Source organism: Pinus tabuliformis, chromosome J (genome assembly GCF_031772625.1).
Source record: "Pinus tabuliformis cultivar Carrire ecotype Pingquan chromosome J, CPIR1, whole genome shotgun sequence".
NCBI classification, from domain to species: Eukaryota; Viridiplantae; Streptophyta; class Pinopsida; order Pinales; family Pinaceae; genus Pinus; species Pinus tabuliformis.
In genome coordinates, this window is record NC_142295.1 from 1,325,614,931 (window position 1) to 1,325,626,338 (window position 11,408).

Consider the following 11,408-nt stretch of genomic DNA (forward strand, 5'->3'; position numbering starts at 1 on the left):
CACTGCGTCTTCAACTCTTGGCAGATAGACACTTGTACAATTTTTACAATGATTCTTTTACAATGAATCTATACAATGATACTTTTATAATGATTGTATGCAGTGCTTCCCACTTGAAGACTTCATGTGGTGAACTCCTTGCTGTTGTTCTGCACCTTGACTATTGATCTTGTCATGATACCCTTTCTCACTCTTCATTATATTATGCATTGAGTCTTCTCTTGATGAATATATAATACCTGCAAAAAGTCTTCAAAGAAATACCCATGACATGATAATAGCAAAACTTACCCCATCCCGCAGAACATATGTCAGTGCTAAACAAAAACAACAAATTAGAACACAAAGAAACTAATGCAATTAAGAGATGAACATGCATATACAGAAGATACTTACCTATAGCTTACCTCTGTTGCATCATTTTGTTGCACCTTTCTCTTTGCTGCCCTAGAAAGTCTAGTCCTTTGCACCCCTTGACAACACTTGATCTAGTTTTTCTTGCCTTCTAAGAGCAGGATATTTAATCTGATGTATCTCTATGATTTCAGATCCCCAACATGTGATATTTTGTCTTGTAGAAGCCTCTGATTCTTCTTTCCAATGCCACAATTCTGACCCGATTTGGACTCTTCAAGGCAAAGTTATGCCCAATCTCTCACAATGACCTAATTATGGACTAGTTTAGTAGAGTGAACTTGTACGGCGTACCACGTATCATTGTTTCCTCCTTCAGCTCTTAAATTGATACACAAAAACTACATTCTGTGCACTGTCTTCCACCTTTTACAGAATTCCAATCCTCTTCTCTAAGAGAGAGTTATGACGGTTTTCCCAAGGTCACTTCTTTGAGATGAAATTCGACAACGTGCAAAAAACCTAACTTCCACAGATCATATCTCCAAAAATATAATGAACCAAGATCTTAAATTTGGTCACGACATTCGTCAGGATTGCAAATCAAATGAGTTTTAATTTCAGAATCTAATACTTTGCATAAATGAAGTTATAGCGAAAATTCCACGATCACTACATTTGGAGGATATATGAGATTTCTTTTTATAAAGTTGAGAGGAGCTTCTATAGAGAATGCTGGAAGGATTTTATGAGATTAAAAAATTATTAATTATTGACTATTCAATGACCAAAACCAATTATGAGTGCCATGCCACAACCCCATAGGGTTTTAGCCCACTAACTGGGGTTACTAACTTCAAACATGAATATCTCTCAAACCATGAAGAATTACTTGGCGTGCCATATCTCAACGGAAACATCTCAATGAGTAGAATCTATCTAGAAGATCCTTGACTCAAAATAGAGTAAGTTGTCAAGTAAAAATTCCCTTGCAAGATCAAGTTAGCCTTTGGTGCTGCTTGGGTTGACATCAATGACAACCTCAGATCATATTTAGATCAACAGCACCATGAGTTTAAAATTGTGGATCATGTGTTTGTAAAATTTAGGCTTTGGAAGAGCTCCGTAAAATTGGGAAATTGTGTCAAATTAGAAACACGTTATTTGTGGGCCTTTCGAGATTTTGAAGGGGATAAATCTTGTTGCATATAGAAATGGATTGTTTTCATCTATGCATGTTCATAATGTATTCCCTGTATATCTGCTTAAAAATTATATTCATGTTAGATTGCAAACTTTTATGGTTTTCTTTTGTAGACAAAGAGTTCGGATTTTCCACAATAGCATGTGAAATTTGTCGACATTTCGAATCCCAAAGAGGATCCATCATCAAAATAATGTATGAGGAAAGATGATTCAATGTAGAGGAGGAATAAATAAATAAATAATAAAGGTACAAAAATAAAAAATAAAAAATACATAAATATTCAGCTAAAAAATAAAAACCTAAACTAATATTATTATGTATGAAATTAAACTACAAAATCCTAAGAATAATGAAATAATTAATACTTAATGATCATAATGAAATAATCTAAACTAATAATATATATATATATATGTATGTATGTATGTATGTATGTATGTATGTATGTATGTATGTATATATAATCAATTCACAACAACATGAACAACCAAGCAAAGAATGAGGTTTGTTAACGATAGTATTGTGTAGCATCAACTTAAGGGAATTTACAAAAGATTGTTATTGTAGTAAAATATATATTGGATAAATAGGATGCTCCTTGCAAAGAAGACTGAAGGAGCACAAACATGACAATAAAATGAAATATAATGCGCTTCAGCCCTTGCTGAACACTCCTTGAAAACCAAGCATCATGTTTGCTTAGAAAGTGTCAAAATTATCGCTAGAGAAGAACACTATCAAAAAAGGAAAATAAGGGAAGCTCTCAAGATTATGAAACATGCACATAATCTCAACATGGACAGTGGTAGTGAGATAAGTGGAAACTGGTTTCTGCTAATTAGACATTCTAGTTCTGTCGACACTTCTCAGGTATAGCATCTCAGGTATGAATATATATCCTTAACTTCAATTCTTTAATTAATAAATAGATTACAATAATATAAATATTAGTGGATAATTGCATTAATAACATATAAATAAAACATTAATATCTTTATTATTAAGCTCACTAATTACAATATTGTGTAATTCAATTAATTTTTCAACAATTAATTTTCAATAATTGTATCATTACTATATTTAATAATCATTATTAGTTATTTGTAGCATTATGAATCATTATAATTATTTATTTATAACAATTATTTTGGGTTTCCCGGGTTCAAACCCCTATGCTCCCACAAAAAATTGTCTCTTCAGAGACATTCGATAAAATTGGAACAATATAAATAATATTAGCATGGCCCATGCGCAAGTATGACACGCACAAATCGAGAAATGGTCCAAATTCCCCCCCCCCTAGGGGTTTTGTCTATTGGTCAGCGAACATTCTGCTAAGGTGTTCATGTTGTTGCACAGGTCACAGGTTCAATCCTCCCTTTACTCGTGCTCCATTCTTGGGGTGTAGGTGGTTTCACCTAGAGGTTATAGTGGCAGCCGACGGCTATCAACCCCATGTCACGCGAGTATGAGAACCGTTGTGTTACCCATTCCTCCATATACAAAAAATACAAATAAAAACTTATTATTATTATTATTATTATATATATCAACCCCATGTCACGCGAGTATGAGAATCGTTGTGTTACCCATTCCTCCATATACAAAAAATACAAATAAAAAATTATTATTATATATATATCAGTAGATTATTAATTATTAGTTTAGATTATTTCATTGATATCATTAAGTATTAATTATTTCATTATTCTTAGGATTATGTAATTTAATTTCATACATAATAATATTGTTTAGGTTTTTATTTTTTAGCCGACCATTTATGTTTTTTTATTTTGTACCTTTATATTTATTTATTTATTTCTCCTCCGCATTGACTCTTCTTTCCTCATACATTGTCCTGGTGATGGATCCTCTCTAGGATTCGAAATGTTGACAAATCTCACATGCTACTATGGAAAATTTGAACTCTCTATCTACAAAAGTATATCCTTGGTATTGTTCATGTGATTGATTGGCATATGATTTATGTGGAACTAGAGGGTGATTTTCAAGTCCAATTGTTACATATTTTGGATAGAGTTGTCAAATTGCTCCAAAATTGGGGCATCATCATGTTAAAGGTACAATGGAATCTTCTTGGTCCTAATGAGGCTACTTGGGAGCAAGAAGATGTCATGTGGGAGAAATATTCTCATATTTTACTATTGTATTGCTTATACATGTATATATATGCTACATTGAGGACAATGCATAAAATAATGGGGAGGGGGAATGTATTACACCTATTGGTTTATCGTGTAAATATATATACTTTGATATTAGGTTGGTGAGATAGATGTATATAATGATTAGTCTAGTGAGTCAGACTCATTTTTACAAGCCTACATGCCAATGTATATGTGTATATGGATTTTGGGGCTAGCTTTCCTAGGGACATATATGTCATTTTGGAAAAATGGCCAGAGGGCCAAGATTGTTAATATTGTACATATTTCTATATTAATAAAATAACAGCTTCCTCCGAATCGTAATCCACTAAAAATAGTATGGGGGTAGTGAAACTACATGGTGACAGTCAATGGGTGTTGTGTTCAATGTTGGAAAAAGGGCACATGGGGGCCCACGTGGCTTCAGGGAGGTGCCACATGGCGGAGAGGATTCATGCATTATAAAATGGTATGCAGAGGACCATTATTCACCATCACCCATTATGATCATAAACATTTATCATCATTACTCACAATCATCTCATTACATCACCATCTTCAGTATTCATCATCCATTTAATGGCAGGAGATGAACAATAGATTTTGGTTATGAACCAGTCGATGAAATCATTGTAGGGTTCTGGAACTGACTAGGGATTTTTAGTCAATGAGTCATGTGCTTGGATTCTGGAACCAATTGGAGTTCTAGTGAACTTGGCTTTAGCAACCATCTGGTGAGCCATGTGCCTAGGTTCTGGAACTAGCTGAGAGTTCTTTGGTTCTAGTGACCAATTGGTGAGCCCTGGGCATGGGTTCTAGAACTGATAGGGAACCAAGATTATTATGGCCTGGAAAGGTGCTTCGAAGCCTTGGAAGCAACACGAGCTCCTAGATCTTTGTGCTGCGAAGTTCTTGGTTGGCCGTAAGTTTCCCTGGAAGGTGGGCACTATAGAGGGACTAGCATGGCTTGGAGAAGGGTGTGACAATTTTGCACATGTTCAAGGAAGCGGAGCATAGTGATTGGGGTCATGAATATTGGTTTGGTTCCTTTGACATGGATATATTGATACTTTGGGTTCTCACTATTTCATGTGGAGTTGCAGCCCCAGCTCAAGGGTGACCCGTGGTTGAGATTTATGAACCACGAGTTCTATCATTGGGTGAAACATCGAGAACCCACATCTAGTTTATATTTTTACGCAAATAAGTGTTGATGTCCATTGTTATGATGGCTTATAAATTTATGATGTTGCTTTGTGTTTCTTTTCTGAATATATGTTGGAAACCATAACTTCAAATTAAATGTTTAATTGTTCGTAATTAGTGAATTTATGTTGGAAACACTAGTTTCTGGTTTATGTTCTTTGTAACTATTATTATTGCATTTATTATTATTTTTAATTAGTTGTGCATGTTTATATGGTACACATATATTCATAATTACTATTTAATATATTGTTAAATGGCTTCTTATGCTATTTTTTGTGTATAACTATGTTTAATTAATTTATATTCCCATGGTGAAATTTTATAATCATGAGTCATATGTGTTGACAGTATTGCATTTTGGTCATTTGCATTGCATTCATGTAAACTGGAAGACTTTAGTGTAGAAATCATGATGTAGATTTGCAACTGCTCATGAGGTTTTAATCAAAATAACAAGACACATACCTACTCTACTGCTCTACAGAACTTAATTCACAATTTAGAACATCAATCACAAATATGCAATGAGAAATAACACACATGCACACAATGTTTTTCTTGGGGAAAGCAATCTGCTAAAAACCCCTATGTCTGTTTGCATTAATTTGATGAATAAAGATGTATTACAATTGATTTTCTCAACTAAGCACAACCTGCAAGTGAATAAGCTATCTCCCTGCTCACTGAGAAGCTCTAACCCAAAATTAGTAAATTTATGACTCTACTTGAGCCCCTATTTCCTTGCACAATTCTTGAGAAATTAGGCTCCTATTATTTAAGAATTTCTCCTAAATGAATTACACAATTCCCAAGGTTGATCATATAATTGCATGCAACGCTTGCACACTCAAGACTAGTCTACAACTGATGTTACACTGCATTGGAATCTCCACCATAGTTGGGGAAATCAAATTCTCTACATGCACTAGCTATATTTGTTTGATTGATCAATTAACTAGATGATCATTGATTTTGACTGAAGTCCCATTGCACAATTGACCTTCCACTAGGTCCTCCAACAGTTGATACTAGTTTAACTTAAAACAACTTGAGATAACTGACCTTGATTTCTACAAATTAGAAACCACACATGCTTAACTAAACTCTAACTCCTCCAATTCGAATTTACTAATTAAATTGAGTGAAAGAAGCCATGTCACACAAGTTAACTACATCTGAGTTGTTTGTTTATGTGGAAATTCAAATTTTCTCAATTTAATCAAGGCAAAATCAAATTGAGAGTTTCTTGCTACATTTTTCAACACTCCCTCTCAGCAAGAAAGGGATTATCAACCACCACTTTCCTGCACTTGTGGAACTTGAACTTCCCTCTTGACAAAGCCTTTGTCAAAATTTCAGCGTGTTGTTCCTCTGTCAGAATGTATTTTAGCAACATTATCTGCCTCTACACATAGTCCTGGAAATGGTGATACCAGATATCTATATGCTTGGATCGATCGTGAAATACAAGATTCTCAGAGAGCTTGATGCAACTCTAATTATCTCAGTTGGATCCATCATCTGACCAAACATTCCAACAAATATCTTTCTCATCCAGATCGCCTCACATGTTGCTTGACTTGCAGCCATGTATTATGCTTCTTCCAAGCTGAGCGCCACAAATATTTTATTCCTACTATACTAGGGACAACTTTGGACCCAACATTGAAAATTCCACCTAATGTTGATTTGAAATGATCATAAGTTAAAACTAATGTAGAATTAATTAGCCATTATTGAATTGATTGTTAATTGAAAGTGTAGAAATCGAGAGAACTGCTTGAGAAGAAAGACTTCAAAAGTTGATTAAACATAAGTAAGATGCATAACAGAAGTGAAAACAGTAAAAAACAGTGATACCATATAGCAAAGTTGATTACGGAGTTCATCCCTCATGGACTACGTCTTCAGGTCCGCTTTCAAGATGGGCGAGCACTTTATTAGGATTGAAACAGAAGAGTTTGATTACACAAAGATTTGACGAAACTAAATGTACACACAGGCATTTCTAATCACTATCAAAGGATAGCTCTCTAAACTAGCTTTCCAAGGCCTATCACGGTTTCCAATTCTGACTCTAGATGCTCCTATTACACTGAAAACCAAACTGCCTATAACCTCTAGAATCTACATACATAAACCAAAATCACTCCCTCCCACTTCAACGAGAAAAACTATCTTTTAACACCCATGAGGTGCACTTGAACTTCCTTCAATTATTTTAGGAATGCATTTGGCTAATTTAGGGCTCTTGGGCCTCGTTCCATTCACCTCTTGACTTCTTAGGATAGGTTGCCATGGTCCTCGCATTAGTTTTGTAACCAAAACTCTAACAAACCCCATAAATAACTTTATAATAACTCTTTAATTGTTGGTGATTAGGTTGACTAGGAAAAGGAGGCTGATGGTTACATGTGACCAGCCACAGGTGCCACCTCCAAGCTTGCCCCAACGGTCTCGGCTGATGGTGCTTCGACAGTTCCGGTGTAACCTGTTCACATGTCATCAGTTAATGCCGAGGGTTCCCGATGCGGTTGGCGCTGCGGTTACGGCTAACCACCAACCATTCACATGGCATGTGGTCTCCTCTGCAGTTAACTGTGAACTCTGCGGTGAACTCCAAGCCGTGGTTACATAACCCAATGGTTTTCTTTCTGATCACATGTTTTTGCTGCGGTTAGGACCCTGCGCGGTCAAAATGGAGGCTTATGACAGTTTGGTTTTTTTTTTTGTAATGTTTTATGTGTATTTTAACAAGGTTGAGGGTTATTTAAACTTTGGAATAAGTTTTAGCACTAGGGCTTTATGTCATAGTTTTGTAATATAGCATGTCTGATAGGTTTAGGACTAGTTTAATGGTGTAGACTTAGGATTTAATGCATTTGTGAATGTTGCATTAGGTTCTAGGTTTAGGTTTGCATTAGGGTTTTGATACATGGTTTTAGCATTAGGTTTTGAATTAGATGTAGTTTTAGGGTTTAATACATACTGTTCATCAAAACCTAATTACAATAATTTGTCACAAAGTGACATTCACCCAAACACACATCTTCGTCACAAAGTTACTTTTGCAACGACATCACGTGACGAAAAAACATATTGAACCCCTGCAACGTATGACACACCCATGTCAATGATCAACCTGCGAGTGGACGACAAAACCCAAATCCTATGAGGAAAATGACAAACACATGTCGACGACCAAATCCTGGCAGAACTGACGACAACCACATGTCGACAACGAGGTACAAAACCGTCACCATGAAAACCATTAACATCACCTAAACAACCTGAACCTTAAACAACACTGTCGAAACTAAATGAAACTGAGCTGAATGTTGACGACAACACTGAACACTAACAATGAACCTATGCAACTGATCTGACGAGATCCTCCTACAAGTGATGATCCTGATGATGCTGATCATAGCACTTTTTGAGTCAGTGACCTGTTCCATCCATTTGCAATATGTACAACTTGTGACAATGGTCAAACAACCTGTTATGAACAAGGCAATTGGTTTCTTTCCATGAAGAACCATGAGTTAGTGATTCATAATCATCTTTGAAAACAGTCTCTACTGGATATTGTTCAATACCATCAACATGTATTAACAATCTATTTTGCAGAATAATAGAGACAATCAAATATGTTTTTGACATCAAACCAGCTACTTGACTTGACATACTTTCCTAATTCCTTATTACTAAGTGAACTGGCTACCATAAACCCATCAAACTGTAAGTTGAAAACTATTGCAACTTAGTTTGATTTTGAAAGTATTGAATTAGTTGTTGATTTGTTTGAATCACTTTCTCCTTATTCATTAAATGGTGTTTCCATTGATTATGACTTTCCTCTCATGCATTAGTTTCCATTAGATACTTTGACACTACTTTAGAAAAGGCTTGGATATGAAAACAAATAGGTTTCCTCTCCACTTGAAAAGAGGTTTCCAAACTGTTCAAAACATGAAATGGTGACACAATATAAGAGAAATTGAACCGAGGCCCAATAACCCTAAATTAGCCAAATAACTTTATAATAACTCTTTAACTATTGGCAGTTAGGTTGACTGGGTGGATGAGGCTGACAGTTACATGTGACTAGCCACAAGTTGCCACCTCCACGCTTGCCCTGGCGGTCTCGGCTGATGGTGCTCCGGCGGTTCCCGTGTAACCTGTTCACATGTCATCAGTTAATGCTGACGGTTCCCAATGCGGTTGGCGTTGCGGTTACGGCTAACCACCAACCATTCACATGGCATGCGGTCTCCTCATCCGTTAACTATGAACTCTGCGGTGAATTCCAAGCCGTGGTTACATAACCCGGCGGTTTTCTTTTCAGTCACATGTTTTTGTTGCGGTTAGGACCTCGCGTGGTCAAACTGGTAGCTTATGACTGTTTTGTTTGTTTTTTTGTAATTTTTTATGTGTATTTTAACCAGGGCGAGGGTTATTTAAACTTTGGAATAAGTTTTAGCACTAGGGTTTTATGTCATAGTTTTGTAATATAGCATGTCCGATAGGTTTAGGACTAGTTTAATGGTGTAGACTTAGGATTTAATGCATTTGTGAATGTTGCATTAGGTTCTAGGTTTAGGTTTTCATTAGGGTTTTGATACATGGTTTTAGCATTAGGTTTTGAATTAGATGTAGTTTTAGGGTTTAATACATAATGTTCATCAAAACCTGATTACAATCATTTGTCACAAAGTGACATTCACCCAAACACACATCTTCATCACAAAGCTACTTTTGCGACGACATCACATGACGACAAAACATATCGAACCCCTACAACGGACGACACACCCATGTCGATGATCAACCTGTGAGTGGATGACAAAACCCAAATCCTGCGAGGCGAACGACAAACACATGTCGACGACCAAATCTTGGCAGAACTGACGACAACCACATGTCAATAGCCAGGTACAAAACCATCACCATGAAAACCATTAACATCACCTCAACAACCTGAACCTTAAACAACACTGTCGAAACTGAACGACATTGAACTGAATGTTGACGATGACACTGAACACTGATGATGAACTTGTGCAACTCATCAGACGATATCCTCCTGGATCAGATGTAATATTTCGATCTGATGGACTCCTTGCCTAATCTGCATCTGTGAAGCCACACAAATTCACTCCCTCTTTCTGACTGTACCATATTCCAAACTGGGTAGTGCCTCTAAGGTAGCGTAAAACATGTTTAGCTACCTTCCAAAATAATTTGGTTGGCCTAACTATATCTTGGCTCAGTTGGTTGACTGCATAGCACATATATGGTCATGTGTTCACAAGATACATGAGTGAAACCACTAGTTGTTGATAAATGGTAACATCCACTTACTCTCCTGAAGTGGTATCCTCCTTCCTTCAAATGGTCGCTAGAGGTGTCTCGATGGGTTTACAACTCTCCATGCAGAACTTCTGTAGTATCTCATTTGCATACTTTCCTTGAGAGACAAAAAATTCCTCATCACCTTGCCATACTTCCAAACCAAGGAAGTAGTGCATGAGACCCATGTCCTTCATTTAGAATTCCCTTGCAAGTTCCTCCTTGCAAGATTCGATCAACTTCTCATCACTAGTTAAAATCAAATCATCAACATGTAAGACAATAATAAGAAATTTACCTTCTACCAAGATGTGATAAAGGTTTTCATCCGCTTCACTTTTGGTGAATCTCAAACTTGTAAGATAACTATCGATCTTGGTGTACCAAGCACAGGGTGCTTGTTTGAGAACAAACAACGCTCGCTTGAGTATACACACATGAGATTCTCGATCAAAAGTCTCAAAACCTTCTGGTTGCTTGATGTACACCTCCTCCTCAATACCCCATTGAGAAATGTTTTTTTTACATCCATCAAGTGGATATTCCACCCCATCTGGACAACCATAGCAATAATTGATCTAATGGATGAGTACCTTTGACAAGAGCAAAGATCTCCTCATCATTAATTCCCTCAACTTAAGAGTACCCCTTGGCCACAATCTAGCCTTATACTTCTCTATGCTTTTATCTAATGCATGCTTCACCTTGAAGATTCATTGCAAACACACTACGGATTTATCTGTTGTTCTTGGTACCACTTCCCAAAGATTGTTCTTTACAATGGATTCGTATTCCTCCACCAATGCATGATGTACAACTCATCCTCAATAACCCCTTTGAGAAATGTTGTTTTTACATCCATCGAGCGGATCTTCCACCCCATCTGCACAACCATAGAAATAATTGATCTAATGGATGAGTACCTTACTACAAGAGCAAATATCTCCTCATAGTTAATTCCATCAACTTGAGAGTATCCCTTGGCCACAAATATGGCCTTATACTTCTCTATGCTTACATCTAATGTATTCTTCACCTTGAAGATCCATATCGAACCCACTACGGATTTATCTAATGGTCTTCGGACCACTTCCCAAACATTTTTCTTTATAATGGAT

The 11,408-nt window shown here is 36.4% G+C and overlaps 1 non-coding gene across 1 annotated transcript; it reads left to right on the forward strand.

Annotated features, from left to right (window-relative positions):
* The first annotated feature begins 2,751 nt into the window (after positions 1-2,751).
* On the forward strand, positions 2,752-2,854 carry LOC149232153 (U6 spliceosomal RNA). The gene has a single exon (XR_016248586.1). It is a non-coding gene; the product is annotated as a U6 spliceosomal RNA (small nuclear RNA).
* The last annotated feature ends 8,554 nt before the right edge of the window (positions 2,855-11,408 follow it).